This window comes from Aquila chrysaetos, chromosome 7 (genome assembly GCF_900496995.4).
Source record: "Aquila chrysaetos chrysaetos chromosome 7, bAquChr1.4, whole genome shotgun sequence".
NCBI lineage: Eukaryota > Metazoa > Chordata > Aves > Accipitriformes > Accipitridae > Aquila > Aquila chrysaetos.
Window position 1 is genome coordinate 34762369 of NC_044010.1, and position 24697 is coordinate 34787065.

General features: G+C 41.6%; 1 long non-coding RNA gene across 1 annotated transcript; it reads right to left on the reverse strand.

Moving 5' to 3' along the window:
• Window positions 1-7213: 7213 nt before the first annotated feature.
• On the reverse strand, window positions 7214-14614 carry LOC115343889. The gene is made up of 4 exons (XR_003924319.2): window positions 14541-14614; window positions 13935-14079; window positions 13327-13521; window positions 7214-7301 (listed from the first exon to the last, which is right to left on the reverse strand). It is a non-coding gene; the product is annotated as an uncharacterized LOC115343889 (long non-coding RNA).
• Between the last annotated feature and the right edge of the window lie 10083 nt (window positions 14615-24697).

Below are 24697 nucleotides of genomic sequence, written 5' to 3' on the forward strand. Positions count from 1 at the left end.
AAATATTTCTGTGATGCGTTTTCCTCAAAGAGCAGTGTTAGGATTTCAAGAGAACATGCCAATGTACCCACAGTATTTCTGTACAGCTCCTTGAATAGATACTGGTAAATGTATCTGAAGGAAAGATTTTAAAGCTGTACTGAACTCCCGTGTCAAATACAGCCAAAAACTTGACATTTTTCCTTGCCTGGTTGCTTAGTGCTAGGAGGAGACAAAACACACATTTATTTGCTATTCTGCCATTAAGAAAAATAATTTAATATCCTGACAAAGTATATCTCGGAGATATTAACTTGGGATCCCTAGCCAAATAACCATTTCCCAAAAATGAGGACTATTCAGATGAAAACTGCAGGCTTGGGCAGAGTAGAGAGAAAAGTCTACAATACCATCAGTCAGATTAGCTTAGAAGACTGGCATAGGAAGCAGATTGCTCTGCTGGAACTAACGCTTGGCTTTTTTGAGAAAACAAGTAAGTTTGTCTGTCTAATGGAGCTAAAGGTGCACACAGCTAAGGCAAGGATGGCTTGCAGGATGCCTCATGCCTAGGGAGATGCCTTCCCTTCAGCTGAAGAACAGAGGGAGATTCTTCCTGGGTTGGGAGGGAGAGATGGCTTCAAGGTGTAAGACAAAACCAGCTTGCTATTGATATTCCCTGATTCCAAATGAGAATTTCAGACCCAGTCAATAAAATTCATCTTCCTGGCTTCATGTCTAAGCTCCTAAGCAGAAATGCTCTGAGTGGCACGGAGCACCTGCAAATCTTAGTTATGCTAACAGCAGCTGCAGGAATTCTGTATCTTTGAAACTTCAGGTCATTTTACATAGCCACCTTTTGACAGATGGAAGCATTTAATACTTTAAATGCTATTTTTTTATTATCTTGACTAAGATTTGAGAGCTGCAACTTCCTCTCTGCTAAGGCAAATTGCACAGACCTCACATGGTTCATCGCCTCTAACTTGTCAACATTCTTTTGTTAAAGCGTTGACACCCGAACAGATGGTATTCCCGGAGTGATCTCGCTAATAATCAGAAGTACTGCCCCCTGCCTCCTTTTTTCATTGCTATTTAGCTATGCTGCTGCACTGGAGCTCATGCTTGATTGATTACCTGCTATTGCCTCTGCCTCCTTTGCATATCTACTGCCTCGGGAATGCACTGCCCCATCTTACAAGTGAGACCTCCTTTCTTCGTCCCTGGATGCGTGCCCTGGCATGTCACATTAGTAAAATGCATGTTGTTCAGATGAACCCACCTCCTCAAGAGATCAAGGCGAGTCTGTATCAGTAACCAGTTCTCTTTCCTGTTTATTTATGTCTGTGTCATCACCTGGGATTTATTGTGATTAGCTCTGAAGATACTAAGCAGCACTGAACCAAGAATAGACTCCTGGAGAAACCTTATGTTAACACCCTCATTACCTGCATTACGCCCATGGCCCATGAGCAAGTGTGATTTTAACCCACCTTACTGCTGCCTGGGTACTGTCGTGTAATTTTTCTTTTATCAACGGGGCAGGCAGGAGCCATTCAGATACCTCTCAGAAATCAGCGTAAATCATGTCAACAATGACTTCTTGCTTTATTAAAAACTATGAAGTTGGAGAATACTTATTCTGCCTGGAAGTAGTGTTGAATGACATCATTACACACTCAGGGTAAGGCAAAAAGTTTTCCAGGAGTCTTCTTGGAGTCAATACCAAATGAACCAGTTTAAAGTTTCTAGGGTTAAACCAATTACAGTTTCTAAAAATTAGCATATCATTAGCTTCTTCCAGTACTTTGCAACTTCCTTGCTAAAAGTCAACAGCGAATGTTCAACTAAAGTCTCAGCCAGTTCTTATTTTGCCAACAAAGCAAAAAACACTAGCATGCATCATATTTATCAGCTGTCTTCCTTCTCTCTTCATGAATTTGTCCTTTTTTTTTCCACATGAGCAGGTTATGAAAAGTTGTCCTCCTTAAATCCCTTCCCCACACCAACCTTTTTTTCCTTCTATGGCCTCTCCACTGGTCTGCACTCTTTCCACTCCAAGTTTTATTTACCCAAATGCCTTAGGGTTGGGTTTGGGGTTTTTTTCCCCTCTGATAATTCTTTTAAACTGCCATACTTGATAAGATCCAAAGCCCTCCTGTTTCAGTCTCTCGGCTCTGACACTGGCTAGCATCAACTGCTTCAGAGGCAGATATTGGCTAGCCCACTGCCCAAAGAGTCTCTGATTTCTGATGTTTATGGGTTGTTTTAAATTTCATCCTTTCTCCCTTCTCCTTTTCCAGAATCATATTTTTAAAGCACACTTCAATACAACTAGAGGCAGGATAATGAGAGTAAAATCCAATCACCTGTTTTTCACGGGGATCAACCATGAATCTTCTGAGCCAAGCCTTTGACAGAGAAATAGGCAGTTTCCGTAATGGAACTGTGAACAAAACATAACCCATGACGGTGGGAGGGATTATTATTGAGCTACCATCCTATAAACTGGAAATGTATTTTTGAACTATTGCTTTTAGTACATATTACTTCACATTCACTATACTTAAGCACATAGTGTTCCTTGGTTACAAGAGACGATTCATTATTGCTATGTGAAATTTCAGTGGTTACTGTTACTGCAATACTTTTAACTTCTGCAACTTTAAAACTTTCTAAATATCTTATATTAAATGCATACAGTCAAAATGAATAGGATGTATTATATAGACAATGCAGTTTGCATAAAGAATATCACACATGAATGATACACAGCAATAACATATCATGCTCCTGAAAGCATTCGTGTATATTCATGCCAGCGTCTCTGACAGATGGAAGGGCTACACATACTAGATACTGGACATCTAATTAATGCTGACCAAAGATGTGACACCAATTGTTCTAAATGCAGTAGAAAAACAATAATAGCATATTGTGTGAATGAACAAAAAAATGCAAGCAAATTTCTGAGTCTTTTTCTTCATTCAGGAAGGGAACAAACCACCTCAGACCTCAAGAAATTATAGAGAAGACCCAGGAGAAGAACAGGTCACACAGTTGAAAAGGTGCCACTGTGCCATGGCCATGGGCTGCCCTCCTTGTTAGAAGGTTGCTGACAATGCCAGAGCTACTGCGTAGAGCTGCAACTGACTTTTGGGGCACCCAGCATCAGCAGCAGTTTTCAGCTTGGCCTGGTTAGCCTCGGTGTTTTCCATCATGTCGCAAGTCCTGGAGGCGAGCAACCATATCGCTACCTTAACTTACTTGTTTTTTCAAACGATTTCTAGCCTCAAAGTTTGCGGAGAAGCACCTAACAAATGTGCTGTGAATAACTCAGAAGCTAGAAGGCAAATGTGAAAAATTTTTTTACTTATTTTCCCAAGTTTTATGCATTACTCTTCAATGCCTATTTTAGCCTGACTCATCTTGACTAAAAACTTGGCAATAGCAAAGGTTGCCAGTAACACTAAACAACACTTGGGTGAGAAACTAGAAGGCTGGCAGAGGTAACAGGGTTTGCTGATAAAAAATAAACCTCCCAGTTTATCTGAAAAGTCATGTACCTAGTAGCCTCACCACTTGAACCCCAGGCATGCTGGATGGCATGGCATGAAGTGGAGGAGCACAGAGCAGGGAGGAGAAGCTGCCGGAGTGAGCCCATGCATCAGGCATTGCTCTGCCATGACAGCTCACCCACCACAGCTCCAGGGAGCACACCACTGAAATCTGCAGTTCAGCACACAAGAAATGATTGGAGCTATAATTTATTCTTTGCTCTGGCCCCAGCTTAGCAAAGCTGCTAAGCGCCTGCCCAATTGTTCGCAGGATCAGAAGCAAAAGTGAAATTAAATTTTTCAGTAGCCTAGATATGATATGTTACAGGGAGCAATTTTTAAAGAAAAAAAACCCACAAAATTATATATTTTCATTTAGTTATCAGAGTCTATTCTAAAACATTCCTTTTAAGGCACCATTCATAATATTTGTCTAAATAGCCATCTGTGATATGAATGTGTTTTCAGGTTTTGCACCTTATTTTAGGGGCTCTTCATGTACTTGTTACAGCATGAAAATAGCAGAACACTGGCATTGGAAGTCCTCTGAGCACAAAGCTGACCTTTTGTTTGCTAGCAGCTGATGAAGTTGCCTACAGGTGAGACAAACAACAGGAGAAACCATTTCTATAATACCATATCTCTTTAAAAACATAAACATCTGTAATTTCTCAGGCAAGAACAAATTCATGGTTAATGTCTCCCTAATATCTTCTCCCTGCTAGACTCCTAGAAATTAGCTGACCTTCCATGACATATTTTATCTGCTTAAATAGCAGGTCAGGGCAAGGCTCAGCATTCCCCAGATTCAGGCTCACCCAGTGGCTACTTCCCAGATTCAGAGCACCCATGATGCTACGGTGAAAGTAAGCCAGTGCACAGTGACCCCAAAAGGCTGAAAAGCCTTAGAATCAGTGCTAATTCTCATGGCCTTTTAAAGACTGTTGGAAACACGTACCCAGTGCCAGGGAGTGGGACAGGACTATTAGCAGCCTGGACTTAGGTTGGCTTGTGTCACTCAAGAAACCACTCTCAGAAGTATGAGTCATTCCAGAAGATTTTAGGCAATTATTCCTATTTTCACAGGATCACAGAATCGTTTAGGTTGGAAATGACCTCTTGAGATCACCTAGTCCAACCTCCCTGTGCAAGCAGGGTCAACTAGACAAGATTGCCCAGGACTGTGTCCAGTCAATACCTCCAAGGAGACTCCACCTGTGCCAGTCTTTGACTACCCTCACAGGAAAAAGCATTTTATTGTGTTCAGATGGAATTTCCTGTGTTTTCATTTGTGTCCATTGCCTCTTCTCCTGTCACTGGGCACCACTGAGAAGAGCCTGGCTCCATCTTCTGCATCACCTCCCATCAGGTATTTATTGATTGATAAGATCCCCCTAAATCTTCTCTTCTTCTGGCTGAACTCTCCAGTCCCAGCTCTCTCAGCCTCTCCTCACATGAAAGATGCTCTAGTCCCTTGACTATTTTCCTCCTATTGTTCATTTTAAAGTATTAAGCCTTCACAGATAAGAGGCTGCATATTTTCAGAATTACAGGGTTTGGTACACAAAATCCTTTATGCTGAGCAGGTAAGCCTGGAAGATTTGTGGACTGTCTGCAGCAGTGAAAGGTCTGCACTTCAGAAACCTGCCCCACTGCGGCTGATGAGCTGTGGTCAAACCTGGCAAACTGAACTTCTCCTGTAGCACAAACTCATGTGATTTTTGGAGAGAGTCCCTCATGCCAGGCTGTAAGATGGCTGCTGCTGCAACCACATTCATGAGGAGGCAATGAAAATTGGCTTGTGACTGTGACCAAAACCACGGAGGTTGTCACAATTAAACTGGCATAGTTGTGTTTCTTGGAAATAAAGGCTTCTGGAGGGAAGTAGGGGTGGGGGTGAGGGTACGCTGTAGGAAGTGATCCAGGGTTCTGTACACAAAACCTGTTTCCATAACAGAAGCAATTAGTTGGTAGGAAATGTCTTTATGCCGGCTCCACAAAAATGCTTCGCAATCCTGGCTCTTCCCATACGCTACCCTGCACCTCAGCTGGCATTTCACACATTTCCAAAGCAAAGACGAAGTCTCTTTCCTGGGTCACATGCAGGCCCAGCAGCTGGCCTGGTCTGTGACGCACCTCAGCTGTGATTTGAGCAAGGGCTCCGGGCACAGGCGTCTACGGCAGAGCCCTGCACCTGGAGCAACACTCTAGTTAAACCCCTGGCATAGCCCTCTGGGCCCGCTCCTGCATGATCCAGCATGAATCCTGAGGACTGTTAAAGAGGGGTTTTTACAGATGGCGTAAGAAGAGATCTGAAAGATTTGCTCCCCGTATTGACCAGGACTTTTCCACCCAGCATCCCACCTTTCCCTGGGCTCCCTGAGCACTTCCATTCCCCACCATGTTCCAACAGGGAGGGCAGTGAAGGGGGAGACATCCAGCTGCTCTAGTAAGGGCAGGAGGTCAAACTTATGTGCCAGTAGATGTACAGCACCGATGCACCAGAAATTAAATGGTCCCAAGAAATCCACCCCAATGGCAAAAACTTTCATAAAGAAAAACAAAGACTTAAAGTCTGTGGAACAGTGTGATCAATTAGCATATTTTTGCCTTGTGGATTTGTTTTAGTTTTGCATTTCTAATTACTTAAATGCAGTGTTCTTCACAACAGACATAATTCACAGGCCTTTAATGCTGTGCCTTTCAAAACAAACATGAGTCACAGCCCCTAGGTAAACTTCCTGGGCTGGCAGTGAATATCATTATTGTGTGATAGAGTGCAGCAAGCTGTTTGCCAGATTACTCAAGCTCCTAAAGCTAGCAAAATGCATTGCCATTTATTTATTACGCTCATGATAATTACAATTATCATCACTGCAGTGCCAATCTGTTTGCTGCAGAATGAAGGCCTCTTCATGATGTCTCCAAGGATTCAATGTTAGGCCTGAGTAGTTAGACAAATTATGGGGCCTTGCAGGATTCTTTTTTCTGCAAGAATGAGGACTTACTAAGAGGTATCAAGCAGCATACTCCTGCTCCTTCAACAACAATGTGCAGGAATGCCAGGAAACCCCTGCTACAAACCTCCCCTTCTGTACAAAGTACTGTTTTGGTCTTTGCTTTGGGCACTAACTGTCTTCCAGGACAATATCCAAGCACAGGTTCCAGCTCAATATCATGTACATTGAACTTAAAAATTAATATATATTTCCATTTCTCCACAAACGTGTTTTTTCATGTATATATAGGGATCCATAGAAATTACATAATGTCTGAGTATGTGTACAAAGTAAACATGAATCTGCCTCTGCCTTTATTTCTAGCCTGTTCCTCAGTATGTCTTGGCACTAAGAAGGAGGAGTCAGAACATACTGAGACATTAGGCCAGGGAGAGTAGCGAAACCCAGATTGTGAGCAGAGGGGGTGGAAACATAAAGTGTAGGCAGGTGAGAAATGTGAGATCATTTATCCAACCCTGCAGCAGTCTAAAAGAATACTTAGCCTCATATGGTGCTTTAAATCTTCAAAATTCTCAACGAACATTAGTCAAACTAATGAATTTAGTCATCTAAGGTCATATTCTTTTTATTTTCATTTTAAAGGAATTTTTCTTAGATTATTTTGATGAGTTGCATTAATTTAAAACTCTACAAATGAGTTCTCTTAACTTGCCTTGCATTCCCTTTACATGTCTTCTGGCAGAGTATCTCCAGGTTATCTAAGCATTGGTTCCTTGAAGGCTCTTGACGTGATCAAACAGTATGTTTCCTGGTAACACATGTTACAATGTTAGGTGACATTTCTCAAACAAGATAGGACTAGGTCTTTGGGATTCACTTTAGCTAATTGGGTTTAGAGAGTTGTCTTGTCACCACACCTTCACTTTACTGATGCGCAAGTATGTTCAGTACAAATGCATTAATCTCTTTCATTTTCATATTCAATGAGATGCTGAATTACAGCATTTAATGTAAGCCACTATGCTCACCTCAGTGGGAGTTGCAAATGATGGTCATTAGCATAAAAACCATTGCAGATCATCTTACCACACTGAACCTTGGCAGTTCAAATATGGATCTAAAACTGAACTACAGACTGAAGTCAGCTCTTGGATTGTATTAGTGTTGTTATTAGTCATTTGTATTGTCTTAATTATGAACCACTGGATAGTAAGATATGTGGTATAAATAGCACATTTGGTCTCTCTTTGGACACAGACCACTAGCAGGGGTATATCTCTGCAGAATAGTAGACTAAACCATAGGTTGTCTATGTATACATACAACCTATGTATAGGTTGTCTAAACCATAAGTGAGTCCTGAACTTTCACCTTGACAAATCTCCCAAAATGATGAATGATAAAGGTTCTCAGTAACTGACACTTATTTCATGGCAGCAATTTAGGCAAAAATTATCAAGAGCTGAAACTGTTTATCCTTCATTTTGCTACCATGCATAATAGACCAATTAAGATATATCATGAGCTGCTCATTGATGTTAGACATAAGATGGAGGAACACAATAGATGGAAACTAAATCAGATGATTGCCAAGGACAAGTATAAAAGAATAACATAAGCACATAAGGATAAAGGAGAAAGCAATGAGCAGGAGACAAAGAGGGTAACAAGAATCATTCCATAAATACATTAATAGTAAAAAAGAGACTGAGAAAAGCTTTGTTCACTATAAAAAAGGAAAGTGTTACTCTGCAATTTAACAGGTAGGGAAAGTGAGTGATAGATCATGCTGAGAAGACCACAACGGTTAATGCCCGTTTTGCATCAAGTCTTCCCTAGAAAAGTGTACCCTGTAAACTACCCTGTTGCTATTAGTAACAAAAGGACATAATAAAAGAGAGAACCAAGAATCCTTCCCTTCTGAAGGAAAGAAGACAGTAATTGGCTTGGCATGATGGACTTCATCCTAGGATTTCTACAGAACTGTCACAAGCAGCCTCAAATGTGCTAGCGGTCATCTCTCAGGAGAGGAGGAGGACAGGTGAGGTGGCAGTAGAAGACTGCAATGGTGCAAAACAGTGCACATCATTAAAAAAGAAAAAACAGAAAAAACACGGAACTGCAGACCGGTCTTTGTAACTGCCACCCCTATAAATATTCTGGAGCAAATGAACATACTTGCAAGCTTCTGAAAGTTTTTTACTTCAAATCAGTTTCATTTCTATCTATAAAAGGATAAGGGGTCTTTTGAATATAGGAGAGGCAGAATATGTCCTCTGTTGTGACTTTAATAAGATTTTTTTATATGGTCTGACATACCATTTACACAAACAAGTTGTAAAACCCAGTCTAGAAGGAACTGTTTACATATGTGTACTCTAGATTCAGTCCTGTTGAGTGTTTTCATTAATAGCTATGACCATGGAATAAGGCTAGAAGAAACTAGAGGCGCATGGGAATAGAATGCAAAATTATATTTGTGAACTAGTAAAACAGGGAGAAGAAAAATAAAGTTCAACAGATGCAATTGCAATATCCTACACTCAACAGACTGTGCAAATACAGGATGGGGAGAAACAGGTTAGGTAACAGTTCTGCAAAGAAGGAGGTAGGTGTTACAGTCAAAGACAAACCGAGCATGAGTCAGCAGCATCACATTGTTGTGAAAATGGCAAGTGTCATATTGAGATACAGAAACAGAAATAAGGTTTTTGAGACATGAATTGATCCTTCTATTCTGCTCAGCACTGGCAAGAACACAGCTGGGCTGGAGCACTGCACCTCAGGAAAGCATGGACTAGAAGAAAAGAGTCCAGAGGCGAGGAAACACTGAAAGAACTGGGATATTCAGCTGAAAGTAAAGAATAAAACATACAGGGTAGCCATCTTCAAATAAACAGAAAGCTATCACAAAGAGGAAGGGAATAATCTGTCCTTCATGGAAATAGTAGCTAGGAGAGAAGGTTTAATTTGCAGCAAGAAAGATTAAACATTAGGAAAAACATTTTACTGGAAAGCCTAGTGAAGCAGTGAAGTAGGTTTCCTGCTGAGGTTGTCTCTCCATCACTAGAGGTCTAGTAATATGTTAGAGAAACATCTGTCAGAAGTCATATAGGTCTACTTGATCCTCTTTAGGGGAATGGACTAGATGACCTCTGGAGGTCCCTTTGACTCTATGACTATCTTTCAGTTGACTCCTATGTCATTTACATTGTATAAGCTGACCACAGCAAATGAACCCTAATCTTAATGAGTGAACTTGCTCCTACAGTCACACTGCCTATTGTACATAACTCCGCACCTCACCATCAATGTGTTTTCTGAACATAAACAAATTCTGCAGCACATATTACAGCTCCCTCTTCTAAATAAGCAACATTGTTGGCTTTTAATTCTGAGACATTTTTTAATGACTTCTCCTTCCATTGTTGGCAAAATTCTATCTTATGTTTAAATAGCCTTGTTTCCGAAAATGTATACACACTTCTCTCTTAAACAATAAATAATCCTCTGTTTAAAATCCATTCCAAACAGATGTAATATTTTACTTGTACTTTCTGTCCTTTTAAGGAACACCACAAAGATTAAAATTTACTACTAAGTAACTTTAATAGAAAAAAACCCAACCAAGCAAATGCTGTATCATTTCATTCCAAACAAGGATTTATCTGTAAGCAACCTATATCAACTGAACTAGAAAACCAAGTTGCTTTACATCATGTGCAAGTTCTCTCACAATGCTGACTCCCCTGTTCCTGTGGGAAAACTGTGAACTGAATTCTGCTCCAGCCAACATTTATAACACAACTGCTGTAATCAATACTTGCTTAGAGCCTTCCATCAGGGACCCTCAAATAACTGATCAAAAATTGATGCTATTCTCATTTTACCAATGAGAAAATACCAGCAGCTCTGCCTTCATCGAAGATTAAAGTGATTTCTCAAGGTCAAACAGGAAATCAGTGCCAAAGTCAGGAATTTTGCCCTTCAGCCCCTACACTTATTTATAGGTCTAGCTCTAACACTGTTGGTTTGAGATGCCATGTTTTTCTACATAATGCAGATGCCAAATGCCCAGTTTTAGACTGAGTTCCCTTTTGTGTGTAACTATAGAATCACAACAACCACCCCCTTAGCTTATTTTTTTCAGAATAAACTGTACACTGTTAACCATTGATGTTTTATTGTCATTGATTTAGTAGCTGCCAGAGAGTTACAGCAGGAGATAGATTGCTGTTATTTTAGCCTATAAAAGTTCTTATGCCTCTGTCAGCAAACACTTTGGTTCCTTAAAATAAATAAGTAATCTGAAAGAAAATACACAAGCTGGAGAAATCTTTTAGAAAAAAAAAAATTATTTTTTTTCTTAAGTGTTGCATTGACTATTTCTTTCTGGATAACAGAGCCGTGTAAAGCTTTCTCTGTTTTATAGGCACCTGGGGGGTAAGCTAGAACATTCTTCATGCCCCACTTGGAATACCTGCAGTGGGCATAGCTGGCAGGGTCCGGGTAGCAGAGGACTGCAGGGGTGACCTGTGTGGGAGGAGGCCATGAACTGCCCTGGGCTGATCACAGCCATATCCAGACAGCTCTTGTGCTGGTTTTGGCTGGGGTAGAGTTAATTTTCTTCATAGTAGCTAGTATGGGGCTATGTTTTGGACTTGCGCTGAAAACAGTGTTGATCATTCAGGGTTGTTTTAGTTATTGCTGAGCAGTGCTTACCCAGAGTCAAGGCCTTTTCTGCTTCTCGCACCACCCCACCAGCGAGTAGGCTGGGGGGGCACAAAAAATTGGGAGGGGACCCAGCTGGGACAGCTGACCCCAACTGACCCAAGGGATATTCCAGACCATATGACGTCATGCTCAGCCTATAAAGCTGGGGGAAGAAGAAGGAAGGGGGGGTGTTCAGAGTGATGGCGTTTGTCTTCCCAAGTCACTGTTAACACATGATAGAGCCCTGCTTTCCTGGAGATGGCTGAACACCTGCCTGCCGATGGGAAGTGGTGAATGAATTCCTTGCTTTGCTTTGCTTGTGTGCACAGCTTTTGGTTTACCTATTAAACTGTCTTTATCTCAAACCACAAGTTTTCTCATTTTTACTCTGCTGTTTCTCTGCCCCGTCCCACCCAAGGGGGAGTGAGCGAGCAGCTGTGTGGTGCTTAGTTGCCAGCTGGGGTTAAACCACAACAGCTCTGAAACATAAAAACAACCCCTACCTCAAAATTTCAACCAGTCAGAGGAGCACATGGCTCCTCTGCTCAGATATATTTAAGAAATGGTGGCAAGCACTGGGGGCAGGAGACACAGGAGGACACACCAAAGAAGACCTGTGAAGAGAAAGAGACAGATTTGGAGGAATGGAAGGGGAGAGGGCACATGAAAGATGCTGTTGGGGACACGGCTGGAGACGCACTCCTGGAAGGACGTACTCCCTGCCAGAAGTTTCCCTCTGAGGGACTGCAGCCCATGGGAGACCCACACTGGGGCAGAGACACCCTGGAGAGACTGTGGCTATGGGTGAGCCGTGCTGGAGCGGTGACACTCCAAAGAGACTGTGGCTGTGGGTGATTAACACTACAGTGAGGACACCAAAGAGGGCCTGTGGCTGCGGGTGACCCAGGCCAGGGTAGGGACAACCCTCAGGCAGTGTAGCCCATGGGCAACGCATGCTGTGGCAGGGACAGCCCCAATATATGGCAGCTTGCTGGTAAGTCATGCAGAGCAGGGGCATCCCCAAAGGAACGGTGGCTCATGGAGGATCCCAGGCTAGAGCAGAGAGAAGCAAGGAGCAGCAGAAGAAAAGAGCAAGAAGCAAGTATTAGCAGAAAGGAACCATTACACACTGACCCAACCTCCTGTGCTGCCCATCGCCTGCCCAAAGGAGTCAGTGGGGACTTACTGTAGCATACAGGGACAAGGAACATGGAGACGAGGAAGAAGGGAGGAGAGGTGCTGGACTGAAGTTTATCCTGTGGAAAGGGAGGAAAAGTGTTTCGCTGGGTGTTTGTTTAATTGTTTGTCTTCCCATCTTCTCTCAATGTCTGAATCAGTAATTAGCGTCTTATATTAAACTGCAATAAATGAAGTGAAATTTCTTGAGTAGAGACCTTTTGCCTGTGATAATACTTTGTGCTTTTTCAGTATTCTGAACAACAACTTTCCAGATACAGTCATGTAAGCAAATGCGCCTTCTGTTTCCTACTTCTTAACTCAGGTTTTACATTCAGCCCTGCTACAGCATAGGCCAGGTTTGGCCTGTGAATCCAAATTGGCCACTGACATCAGAAGAACACTCAAGAAAAAATTCACCCATTCAGAGCATCAGCAAGAAATGCTATTGTGCTGCAACTAGTTTTTGCAGCTGTGCTCAAAATGTCAACATGCACTTACATTCTTGTTCCTGTACCTTCAACGAATAAGAAAACTCACCAGCACTAGGAATGTCTGCACAGCATAAGCACGTGCAGAGTAGGAGAGTGTTATTGGTGCTTTCATGAGGCATCACCTTTCAACAGTTTCAATAGTTAGCATTTAGCCAAAAAGCTAAGGACTTGGCCAACATACTTCATTTATCTAATTTGTAGGTCTATGTTTCATATATGTTTTAGATTGATTTAATTAGTGTTAATTAACATAACTTTATGTATTATGAGAGACAGCAGATACCCATAAAGATTTTTGTATTGAGCCATATGGCAGCCTGCAATACACTAGCCAAAAAAAGTATAATGAGGCATATAAAAAAATCTGCTGCACAACACTCCTTGGTAATTTTGAAAAATGAATGTCAAAGTTTGCACAATACAAGAGATACCATCCTGTTCTTGCCTTACCCAGTCTGGCTATGGAAGATGGATCGAGCTCCAGTTAGGATTATGGAAGATGCAGACTCTGTAGTACCAAGGCTGATCTGAAGGGAGTCAGTTCACATCTCTGGATTTTCCTCTTCGCCACAAAGGAGAGTAGATGGAAGTGTTTCCTTTTAGGTTAGGTAGGGTCCAGATGGAAGATATGTCCTGAACTCTTCCCTAGGATCAGGAGATAGCCAGTTATCTCTTTTGACCTTTTTTGTGGATTCTCAAAGGTTTTGCATCATTTGCTGTTAGCCAGTTGTTTAAGATGGTGGCCTTGAGATCCTGCCTGGTCCTTTCCAACCCTACCTTGCTAAAACAGGGACAAATGGAGCTTGGTGTGAAGGAGGTGACCAATCTCCACTTGGTGTGAAGGAGATGACCAATCTCCACCTCCATCCGTGACCCAGCACCTGTCACAGGACAGGGAGGAGCCCAAAGCATGAATCTGTGGGAAAAGCCAAAGAGGCTGGGGAGCAGCAGACATATACTCCCAGATAGCATGAGAAACAAACTAATGGTAAGGAGAGAAATAAAGTTCCCTTATCTCCCACAGTAACTGTTCACCCACCAACCCCAGGCACAGTCACCTCTGGACAGGAATCTTGTCCCACGCAGAAAAAAATAGGCCTGTTATTTTTAGTAGCGCCTTCCTTTAATTGCATTGCTGTCATCCATGCAGGCAGAATTCAGGAGTCTTCAGTGACTCAATTTGCCAAGAATGAGACAAGGTGGCTGAAAAACAAACAAAGAAACAAACAATCAAACAAGCGATTCCACAAGAAGATTTCCTATTTCCTTCTCCCAGTTTTCAAAGCAGCACAGTTCCCACATGGAAATGCCTTTCACATAGCCGTATCTTCATTTTCAGATGGCCAATTTCAGAGATGAGGCAGGGGGAAGAGATATTGGAATAATATAGGAAAAACTGGAAAATGTGAGCATTGTAAGGACAAAAGGTTCCAATTAACTGTCATTACTGCTCTAGAGATATAAACTTCAAGACGGTGCTGGAGAGATGAAGAAGCAGGGGTTTGTTTCTCACATTTTGGCCACAGGAATGTACCATGAAAAACAGTAAAACCAGAAAACCCAAGATACTCATAAACAAATGCAATCTCCTTCCTGCCACTTGCCGTAATTACCGAACATCTCTGCACTCCAGACTGCCCTGAGTTCAAAATCAGAGACTTGACCTTGGCATTTTGGCATCCTGTGTGAGTGCCAGCACCATCAGACTAAAGGCTGTTCCTTATAGACTCCATTATCCTGGACCTGAAGAGATGAATGTGGCTTACAAGACTGCCATGACTAATAAATTCTGGCAGAAAAGCTTTGCAGAGCTGGAATATTTCTGCTTGCGCTGGTGCCTCTTTTTATCTATATGATACTGACATCTGGTGGGAACGGGCATGAACTGACGAACGTGAGAGGGCTTGGACTGTTCCTGCCTTAACGTAATGGTAGACAAGAACACATCTTGAAATGTGAACAAGTTATATGAGCAGAAAGTGAAAATTATTTATAATTACACTTCTTTTTAACAATTTAAAGACTTTTAAATGTAGCTTCTTTAAAGAAATCTATGAAAGATTTTATCAGTTTTCTATCTTTTTCTTTTTTTGTGATAGCACACACTTGACACAGGATATGTGGTTATTACTCAGACACAGTTCTTCGTGATGCTTACCACTTCTTGTTATGATGAATTAATGCCAAAATACAAACACTTTTCCACACAGAAGCTGATGTTCCCATCTTTGTGAAATCAAAGTTTGGAAATAAGCTTATCAAAAGGCATTCCTACCTTGTTGGTTTGTTCAAATGTGTAAACAGAACTAAATTGCTGTACAGATAAACAGTATTTTTCTTTCATATAGTATGCAAAATATAATCATAAAAATTCACAACACTTTAAAGTAGTCTCTTCTGAAAGAGAAAGCATTCAAGTTACAAGGACAAGATTATACAGTGAGTGTCTGAGCTCTTTATCAGCTGCACCAGTTATCTCATTCTCATGTCTCAGGACAATGTTGTTCAATTAGAAAGATAATTAGTGGTCAGAAAGACCAGAACTTGGAGAAATCAATATTCCCAGGGAGAAGAGAGCTCTCTGCATTTACAGAACAAACTCCTATATAACTGAATGTAACTGAAGTCAAGATCACAGATATAATCATCTCAATAAATAACATCACAGCAACTCTTCTGGATTGAAAGCTCTTGTATTTAAGGCATTTGACAGTAGGATGCCCACTTTCAGTATCACAAACACTTTACCATCCTGACCCAATTGCCAACAACAAACCATAACAAGTATATCAGGTTCCTCCCTTGACCTGGTACCAATAACATCTCCAGTTTTGCTAGACCTCTGAGGACTCACTAGCCTCAAAAGAAAAACGAAAGCTCTTCCCTCTTCTAAAGCAAAGAGTGTATGTGACCAGTGGTTCCATACAGTTTTCTACTAGATCTGATAATGTTGCTGGTCTGGGAGTTTTATGAGTGAGACAGTTAATGGTCCAGCCTTGTTGTCCTCTGCTTACAACTGCATTTTTATGAGGTTCTGTATCAACACATTGACACCTCATTAGGCTTAAAGAAAATCTTTCTCCACAAATCACAGCATATAACAAAATGCTAACTGGAAAATATTCCAGATAGTACAGAAATGAAAACTTGCCTTATACACATAACATTATCTTCATCAAAGGAAAAGTATTGTTCTAAGTAGTTTCATGACTTGAATGAGAGACCGAGGTGGCTGACTCGGTATATCAGCATGCAAGGAGCCTATGTTTCCTACACCATTTTTCACTGAGAATGCTTTAAAATGCAAAGTTCTTCGTAACCTTCATCATCAGTCATTTCACTGACTACAAGAGCTATCTTTCACTTTGTTCTCAGATCTGATTCACTCAGTAATACAAATATCTGTAAACTATGCATCATACACGACTGGTAACCCCTTGAAATTTCATCAGCATACTTGGCACAAGCATGGAGAAACTGTCAGACTGGTGGACTCTCTCTCATAGATCACAGGAGTTACCCCTGCACAAGTTCAAGCCCAGTTCTCAGCAGCTTTCAGCTGCCCTAGCTCTACAATTTATGATTATCCCCCCCAAAGGAGACCCTCCTTGCTTTAAATGTGTTGTGATCTATATAAGTGGTTAATTATTTAGTAATTTCTTTTCATAGTTGAGAACAATGTTGCATATTTTGCAGAACAAAGTTTCTCAATGTTCCAAGCTGTTCTTTAAAAAAAGTTGATAAAATTATTCAAGGCTGAAGCTAGAGATAAAACTACCTCACATTTACTTTATTCTTTAAATGTAATGGCTCTACAAGGTAATGTTATGTCTTTATGTGCTGGCCCCAACAACGACTCTAAATATTACCCTTTCAGCTTTCAGAGAGACCTGGTGACATCTGGCCTGTCACAGCAGAGAATTTATAAAGCTGAGCAAGCACATGATCTGGACAGTCATGAACCACCATCACCCAAATGAATACCCCACTGGCTGTGGGGTACTGATCACCTTGTGGTCAGATGGTTGAACAGGGTGATTAGAGCTTACACCAAGGCTCTTCTCTTGTAGCTTCACTTTTACAGCAGCTGAAGCAAATCAAAGTCCACCAGCCCATATATCTTTCTCTGTAACAGCTACTGTTGTCCAATCATTGCTAAGGTAACCCACTTGGACATTCTGCCTAGTAACTGTTTTTACTTATGTAAGAACATAGCCAACTATGTATTTTAAATACACTAAACATATTTTAGCTTCAGTCTAACCACTGCAGTCTAACCCCCAAAAAAGGAAGCTTTTTACTCATTTGCCTATTTTGTACTCAAACAGAAACAAACACTATCAAACTTTTCCCCCTGTGTATGTAGATGCAACATCCTGTCAAGCTTTTAGATATCCAGAAGTCCTTTCTGCTAAGAAACCTTACAGTTTAGGCCAGCACATCCAAAATGAAATATTATTTATAAAGTAATTTTGGTGTGTTACTGTGGAAATCATTGGGATGTAAAAAGACTAGAGTCTAATATATGCTCTGTCCTCTCCAGTTGGACTTACAAGAGCTCACTAGTTTGCAGACAAGGGATCTAGGATTTTTCTATACAATGTTAGTCTCGAGAAGTTGCTTAGACTAGTTTTAAATGACTTAAGCAATTCTGCTACAGCCCTTGAAGTGTTGCAATGAAAGGCTTCCCTGTTATCTGTCCTAAACCTTCTTTTTCATTTCATACTGTTATATCTAATTACACAATAATTGTCTTCCTAGGCTGATATTTATGTTGTTTAAAAACATGCTAAAAGTGTTTTTAGACAAGACAGATAACATAATACAAAGCAATGTTTCTCTGATAAGAGGAGAAAAAATGTAGCATAAAATTTTAGTTCCCATGACTTTAGAGATGAGACAAAGTCCATGAGAGAAAAATCAAGGCTGAGTAAAGAAAGTGTGCAAGGCTCTTGGCGCAGAGATGAGACTCCAGCTATTATGCTCCTTGGAATTCTGCCCTGCAACCCAAATAGGAACAGATACTAATCTCATGCCTTATGCCTTCTGCTTTTTCCCTGGGGATGCCTCTTTCAGCACTTAGAATCATAGAAAGATTCAGATCAGATGGGACTTCTGGTCTATACTACTCCTCAGGGCATGGGCAACTTCATAGTGAGATCAGGTTGCTCCATGCCCCATCCAAAAGAGTTTTCAAAATCTCTGAGGATGGAGATATCACAGCCCTCTCCAGGCACGTGTTCCAGTACTGAACCACTCTCCTGCATGGGATATTCCTTCCCAATTCCAGTATTTCCTTCTTCGCCAAAGAATCATGAGATGAGTGATAAGTCTGCATGTAATTTATTGATCAAACAACTACACCATGCTTCAGGTATGACACTTCCAGTCCAAACTACACAGTTTGGCCAGTGGCCAGCTTCAAGTTACTTTCTATTCTCAGTCTCTCCATGGCGGTCTGGTGCAACTTGGGACATTCCACATAAACAAACCAAAAATCAGGACATACTTCTCCCCAGCCTTCTTTTGGAGTCCCTCAACAGTCAACGGGTGGCAATGTACTCAAAACTCTCCCTGATCCCAGCATCATTCACCCAGTCAAACAGTTTCAAGATAGCATTCGTGAAGAGAGAATAAGAAAAAGTTTTGTCTCCTATGAAGGATGGCAGTCATTTTTAATGCCTTGATTCCCTTTCCCAGTTGCCTGCAGTTCCGAGCAGTCCCCTAGATTACAACCCCTAGCTGACATAAATATTTTAAGAAAAACAAAAACTTAGAACACTTTGCCATCCCAAATGTTCAGTGCATATATCACCAGAATATTAAAGAGTAAGTAGAGAGACAGCATTGACACTTGGCCTAAGGCTGGCACAGCCAAGTGATGTTTAAGAATGTCTCTTTGAATTCTGAAGCACTCTTATGCTCTTTTCTGTTCATGTACCCCTGCTTTGAAGTTCGTAAACATTCCAGTGAATAGCTTTTTGATTCATGTGAATGCTTGAAAAATATCTATTCTCTGCAAAATGCCTGCACATAATTGAGTTTTTCAATGCAGCAGCACAAATATTTACTATTCAGTATTCTACTGCCTAAAAATCTGTCCTTCAGTCCAGGAACAACTATGTCACCATGCAACCAGCCATATATCAGAGGGGGCAAATAGTCAAACTAAATAGTTTGCACATGTAAATTGAAAATAGTTCATCTATATGATCCACTGAACAGATTTGCAAAATCCAGATACAGCTTATAAGCTGTTCATGAACAGCGAAAAATATTTTCACAGTAATCAGTATTTTCACTTTTTGGACCATTATTTCTTATTACCTTTTGCTTAAAGGTATGAAAACTACCAGATATTCAAGTGCAAATTTTTTTCATGTGCATTGATGACAACAAATAATAAGAGTCTGCTGCATTTCTCACCTGCAGATGAGATAGTTTGGTACTGCAAGTCATCACAACATTGCCTTGGAGCAAATACCCCAGCACACTAATTGCCTCACATAGGACTCGTTGGATATTTAATTAGTCAGGAAACTTTTAATTATTAAAGAGATGGAAGTGTTCTGCAATCTTCACACAGTAGTCTTACATAGACAAAAAGAGAAGAGTTATGACTCAAGGTCCAGCATTTATGACAACTACTAAGCTTCAGATATTCCCGAGGAAAAAATTAAATCCATAGCATACCTGACTGTTAGTATAGTTCTGTGACTGAAAGTACTCCTTGCAAGCTTAATTCTGCATGTTAAACTTGTGTCCTGAAACATTAGCTGTATTCCCAGCTGTATTTTTAGCATGGATACAAACCTTACCTTTTGATGTTGTGGAAGGGCAGAAATAGCACGAGGCAACATGAGGCTTTACACAAGGCTCATTTTCCACCAGGAAAAGCTAACACAATGGCCTTTTGTTGGCATTTCTCCCGATTCCTGCTGAAGGAGGGTCCATTGAGATGACATTGGCACGTGGGCACACAAAAGGGAGCAGCGTGGCTTGTAGATCCAGCCTCTTTCTCCTTTACACAGCTACAAGGGGCCCAGGGACCTAGCAGGTAACTAAAGTTTCCCCGAAACAGCTCCAACTTACGCCAGGCATTGGGTGGATGTTTGCCAGGCTCTGAGCTCAGAAGGCACACGGGCCGGTGCGGCTTCCCCAGTGGTCCTCAGCTCCTATGCTACCAGGAAATGAGCCCTTCATCTCTGTTGCCTGCAGCAGGTCACTATTACACAAAGCACTTGTGGTTTGACTTGTTTGTTATGAATTCACCGCCTTTCATTCTTGTAAGGAAACTTCTTGTTCTTTGAAGTGGGAAAGACTTTCAGGAAAAAAAAAAGGCTTGTTTCATAATATTTTAATCTGAACTCTTTACCAAGTTATACAAGCACTATGTTTAAGGTTCCCTTTGAGCAGAATCATGCCTTCATCCTGCAGTCCTGATCCACCTTCATCAAATTCTTCGGATATCTCAGATAATTTGATTATCTCTTGTTTCAAATGGTAGAAGGCTGGCCTGGTCAACTCTTGTTTGGATCATTACCTATCAGTAGAAGTAAAACAAGGGAGGATGTCAGTCTCACACAGTTCTGTTGTCCTTGCCCTGGTGGGAACACAAATGCCCTAAACGTAACAAATGTCCCGTGTATGAAGATTAGTCTGTCTCCCTCCACATTACTTTTGTGCAGCCCTCTCCAAAGCACTCTGAAGACTACAGCGCACTGCAACTTAACAAATTACCATGTACCAGCTGAGCCGTGGTCAATGTATCAGCATTACTGTGCTCTGAAACCATATAAAATCTCAAGGAAAGCATTTAACACTGATGCACATTCTTTTGCATTAGATGCAGTTGTAGAGCATGATGGTTTCATCAAAATGAAGGTTGCCTGAGACATTTTCAACAGACATTTTCAGACAGAACACGCTGCACCTCAGCTAAGACACAGTTTTGAGTACTACAAACAGGGCCAATCTGCTGCAATGCAAAGCTATTATTTTTTAAATCAGCATCAGCAGTTTACACTAACAACTCTCTGAGAACAACCCAACAGTACATGCACAGACAGTCTGTACGTCAGCGCAGGCACAGAGATGGACAATGCAATATATTTAATGGCGGGGTTTTTTTCCTTAATCTTCAAATTTAAAGCCTTGTTCAATTCCTTTGTGCTTACCACAGAATTTGGGAAGGAGGACAGCCAACAGTGGGAGAGCAACTGGTTGCAGATTATGGAGAAAAGATAACCCAGATCTGCAAAATATAAAAAAGAGTGCTGAAAGGGCTGGCTGATGTGATAGCAAGGCCCCTGTCTACCATCTACACAAAATCATGACAATCAGGGAAGGCGACCTGACTATCAGGAAAAGGGGAGTAGTTGACATGCTGAATGTCAGAGCTTGAATCCAGAGGAACCTTGTGGAACAGGAGGATTGGGCCAACAGAAACCTCATGGCATTCAACAAGAAGCAGCCCAAAGTTTTGTAGCTGAGGTGAAAAAACTCCATGCATCACTGAGAAGCAACTGAAAAGGACTGAAAAGCATTTGGGGTGATGGTGGACACTAGGCTGAATAAGAGCCAACTCCGTACTCGCCCTGTGCATACAGCCAACTTTACACCAGGCCACATCTGGAGGGCCAAGGACAACATATCCAAGGAAGATGCTCTCACCCTCTGGTCAGCACTGGTGAGACCACACCTGGAATAGACTTGGGCCAGCTGTGGAAACCCAGTTCAACAGGGATCTGGAGAAAGAGAGGGGGACTGGCAGAGGGCTACCAGATAGGTCAGGGTCCACGAACACAGGACCTGTGACGAGAGGCTGAGAGGAGCTGGGCTTCAGTGTTGCAGACAGGAGGCTAAGGGGAGATCTCGCAGCGGCTTACAACAACTTGAAAGGCAGTTACAAAGATGACACAGCCAAACTTTTCTCTGCAGTGCCAGACAATAACACAAGGGGCAACACCCACGGGTTACATTTTGTGAGGTTCAGGTTGGACGTTAGGAAATACCTGCTCCACAGGGGAGTGTGGTGCAGCACTGAAACACACTGCCCATAGAGAGCACGGATTCTCCATCCTCGGAGATTTACAGAAGGAGTTGGCTGGGCAGACCCACAGTTGACCTAGTGTCAGGAATATTACTACTGCAAGTGGGAGCCTGATCTCCATAACCTCCAGAAGTCCTTTCCAACCAGATTTTTCCATGATTCTATGACATTGAAGTGATTGTGCCTCTATGTATGCAGAGACATTCATTCAGGTATATTTCAGGGGAGCAAAATGCCAGGGGAGAGGAGGAGATAAGACAAAAGAACTCAGCAGTCTCCAAGTTTACATGGTAACAAGCAGAAGGTCTTCAGGATCATAGTTTGGACTGAAATGCCTAAAATCCACAGGAGGATTTCATAGCTTTTGAATACGTCTGTGCAAGAAGACAACAAGGAAAATAAGAATCCACTGCTGACACGAACGAATGCCACGTTGTGACTATTGCCCAGAGAGGTGTGTACGCACACCAAAACAAATATTCCCTTGCTATTGCAGGTAGGTGGGAAGCATGTGCAAATCTCTTCCCTCCCACCCCTTAATTCCAAATTAGCCCAACTAGACTACCTGCCAATTCCTATAATTTATTGCTAATACAGCCCAACTGTGAATCTGCATGAACGCTCTTTCAGGGCATGGAAGAAACTATACTTCAGAGAGGTTTTTCTCCTGGAGAACAATACCTTCCAGAGCTATTTTGGGAGTGCAGACAATACAACACCCTTCAGTGCAGGAGACAGAAAAAGGTCCACGTGTTGAGTCCAGCATGCAGACCAGTTTCATCAGTCTACATCCATCTCATAGTTTCAGGTTTGTCTACATCTTTCAGGGGACCACAAGGACAGATGTTCCCCAGGCCAACAAATCTGCCTGGTTCAGATAGCAGCGTCCACACGTACTGGTTGAGGTCCAAAAGCACTATATGTGCAATCTGACATTCAAACTAAAGAATTCCCCTACGTGGGCTGAACTACTTCTGCATCTAGGTGGTCTCTTCAGGTGTCAAGGAAGCAGCAGTAAATTGGCTATCAGAGCCCCTGAACTAGGCCCACTGTTTTAATAACATATTGAAAGTGGCCACAGGCTGGTCTCATCTTCCAGGATAATGACCATCATGATACCCCAGTGAGAAATCTCCTCACCAGCCCTTATTATTTGACTCCCTTAGCTGTCCCTTCTTCCCCCGCTAAAAAGCCCAGGGCAGCTCTATACAATGAAGACGAGGATCCCTCAGGCTTCCCTTACCCGAAGCATATCTTTTCCCTTTCTGAGAAGCACTATCATTCTCCCCTCTCTTTCTATGCCAGTTCCTATAAGCCAGACAGGAAATCAAATGTTTGGGCTAAACCCCTGCAGCTGTGCATCACTGAATTGCACAGGGGAGCCAGCCATCATTCCAGGTCTTTAAAGAGCCTGTGTGCTTTATTACAGGTCTCCAAGCTTCACACCTCTAAACCAGAGGCATAAGCCCACTCCAGACTTAGCTACAGCTAAGAGCATTTTAAGACATCTTTATCCTCTCAGGCATGCCTCCAAATGAAACAGTTTCTCATAAGTCTCTCCCAATTTCCTCAGTTTGTACATGACAGGGCCCTTCCTCCAGTAATTGTATCATATAAATCCAGCTTCTTCAGTGATTTTCCCATGGAAATACTCCTCTCCCCCGCTCCCCCTCCTATTACAAAGGCCTACCAAAGGAAGTGATCCTTCCACCTCTGGTAGGAATGAGAGGTACTTGCATTCAGTACTGTCAAACGACACATCACCTGTCCCCCAAATCAAGAAGATGGATTTAGAAATCATAATACGATTTTTAAAAATTTTAAAAGACTTCATACAACCACATTCTGGTTTATGAACTTTGCAGACATAGTCACATCAAATGTTCTTTCCTCTAGAGATGTAAAGGATAGAAAAATGGGGGGGTCTTAGTGAAAGGTGAGACCTGTACCAAAAGTATTTATCTGCAGGAGCTGAGTGTTACATCAAATACAGAAAGACTCAACATTAAATCAGGACCCTAAACAATATGGTGAATCCCCAAACCAGAAGTATTTTACTTTGACTTTCACAGTTGGTTTCTGCTTCCATGCTCCCATGAAGCATGGTTTTGTAGTCTTTTTCTTTCTCCTTGTGGCTCATTCAACACTTCTGCAATCTGTGACCAACTGTATTTGGCACATGGGATGAAAATGAATAGGATAAAAAAAGGCCAAGAAACTGTCTGCAGCCCAAGATGTTACATTTAGCTGGGCCTTGAACTCTCTCCAAAGTTTTCTTCTCCCTTCCACAGTTAGATTGCCCGATGCAATATTTTTTCAGGCACTAAAGAAGAGGCTTGTGAGTTCCTACATCTTTGATCCCTTTCAAAAGAAGTCTTCTTGTATTTTTTGTCTTTCTGGGAAATACAATCCTAAAATTACTCTAGTTCTGAGCAGAAATGGAATAGTGATGAATCTGGAAATAAAAGGCCTATACCCCTTGTAACGGTTTCCAATGTGACACTTGGAGGAGGATTTTATAAAGAAACAAGCAACAACAAAAACATAAAAACACCAGGCCAGCTCAATACCTAGTAGGTATTATAGCCTAGTAAAGAAAACAAGCAATGCTGATCCATGAGAGACAGTATGCTTGGGATTAAGTAGCAAAACACAGAAACTCCTTTTAAGAAGAGATTTAAACTATGGAAACAAACAAGAAGTGAAAGGAGTTAATGAAAAAATTCCAAAGGACAAGATGAGAAAAGCATGATGTAGAAAAAGCAAGGA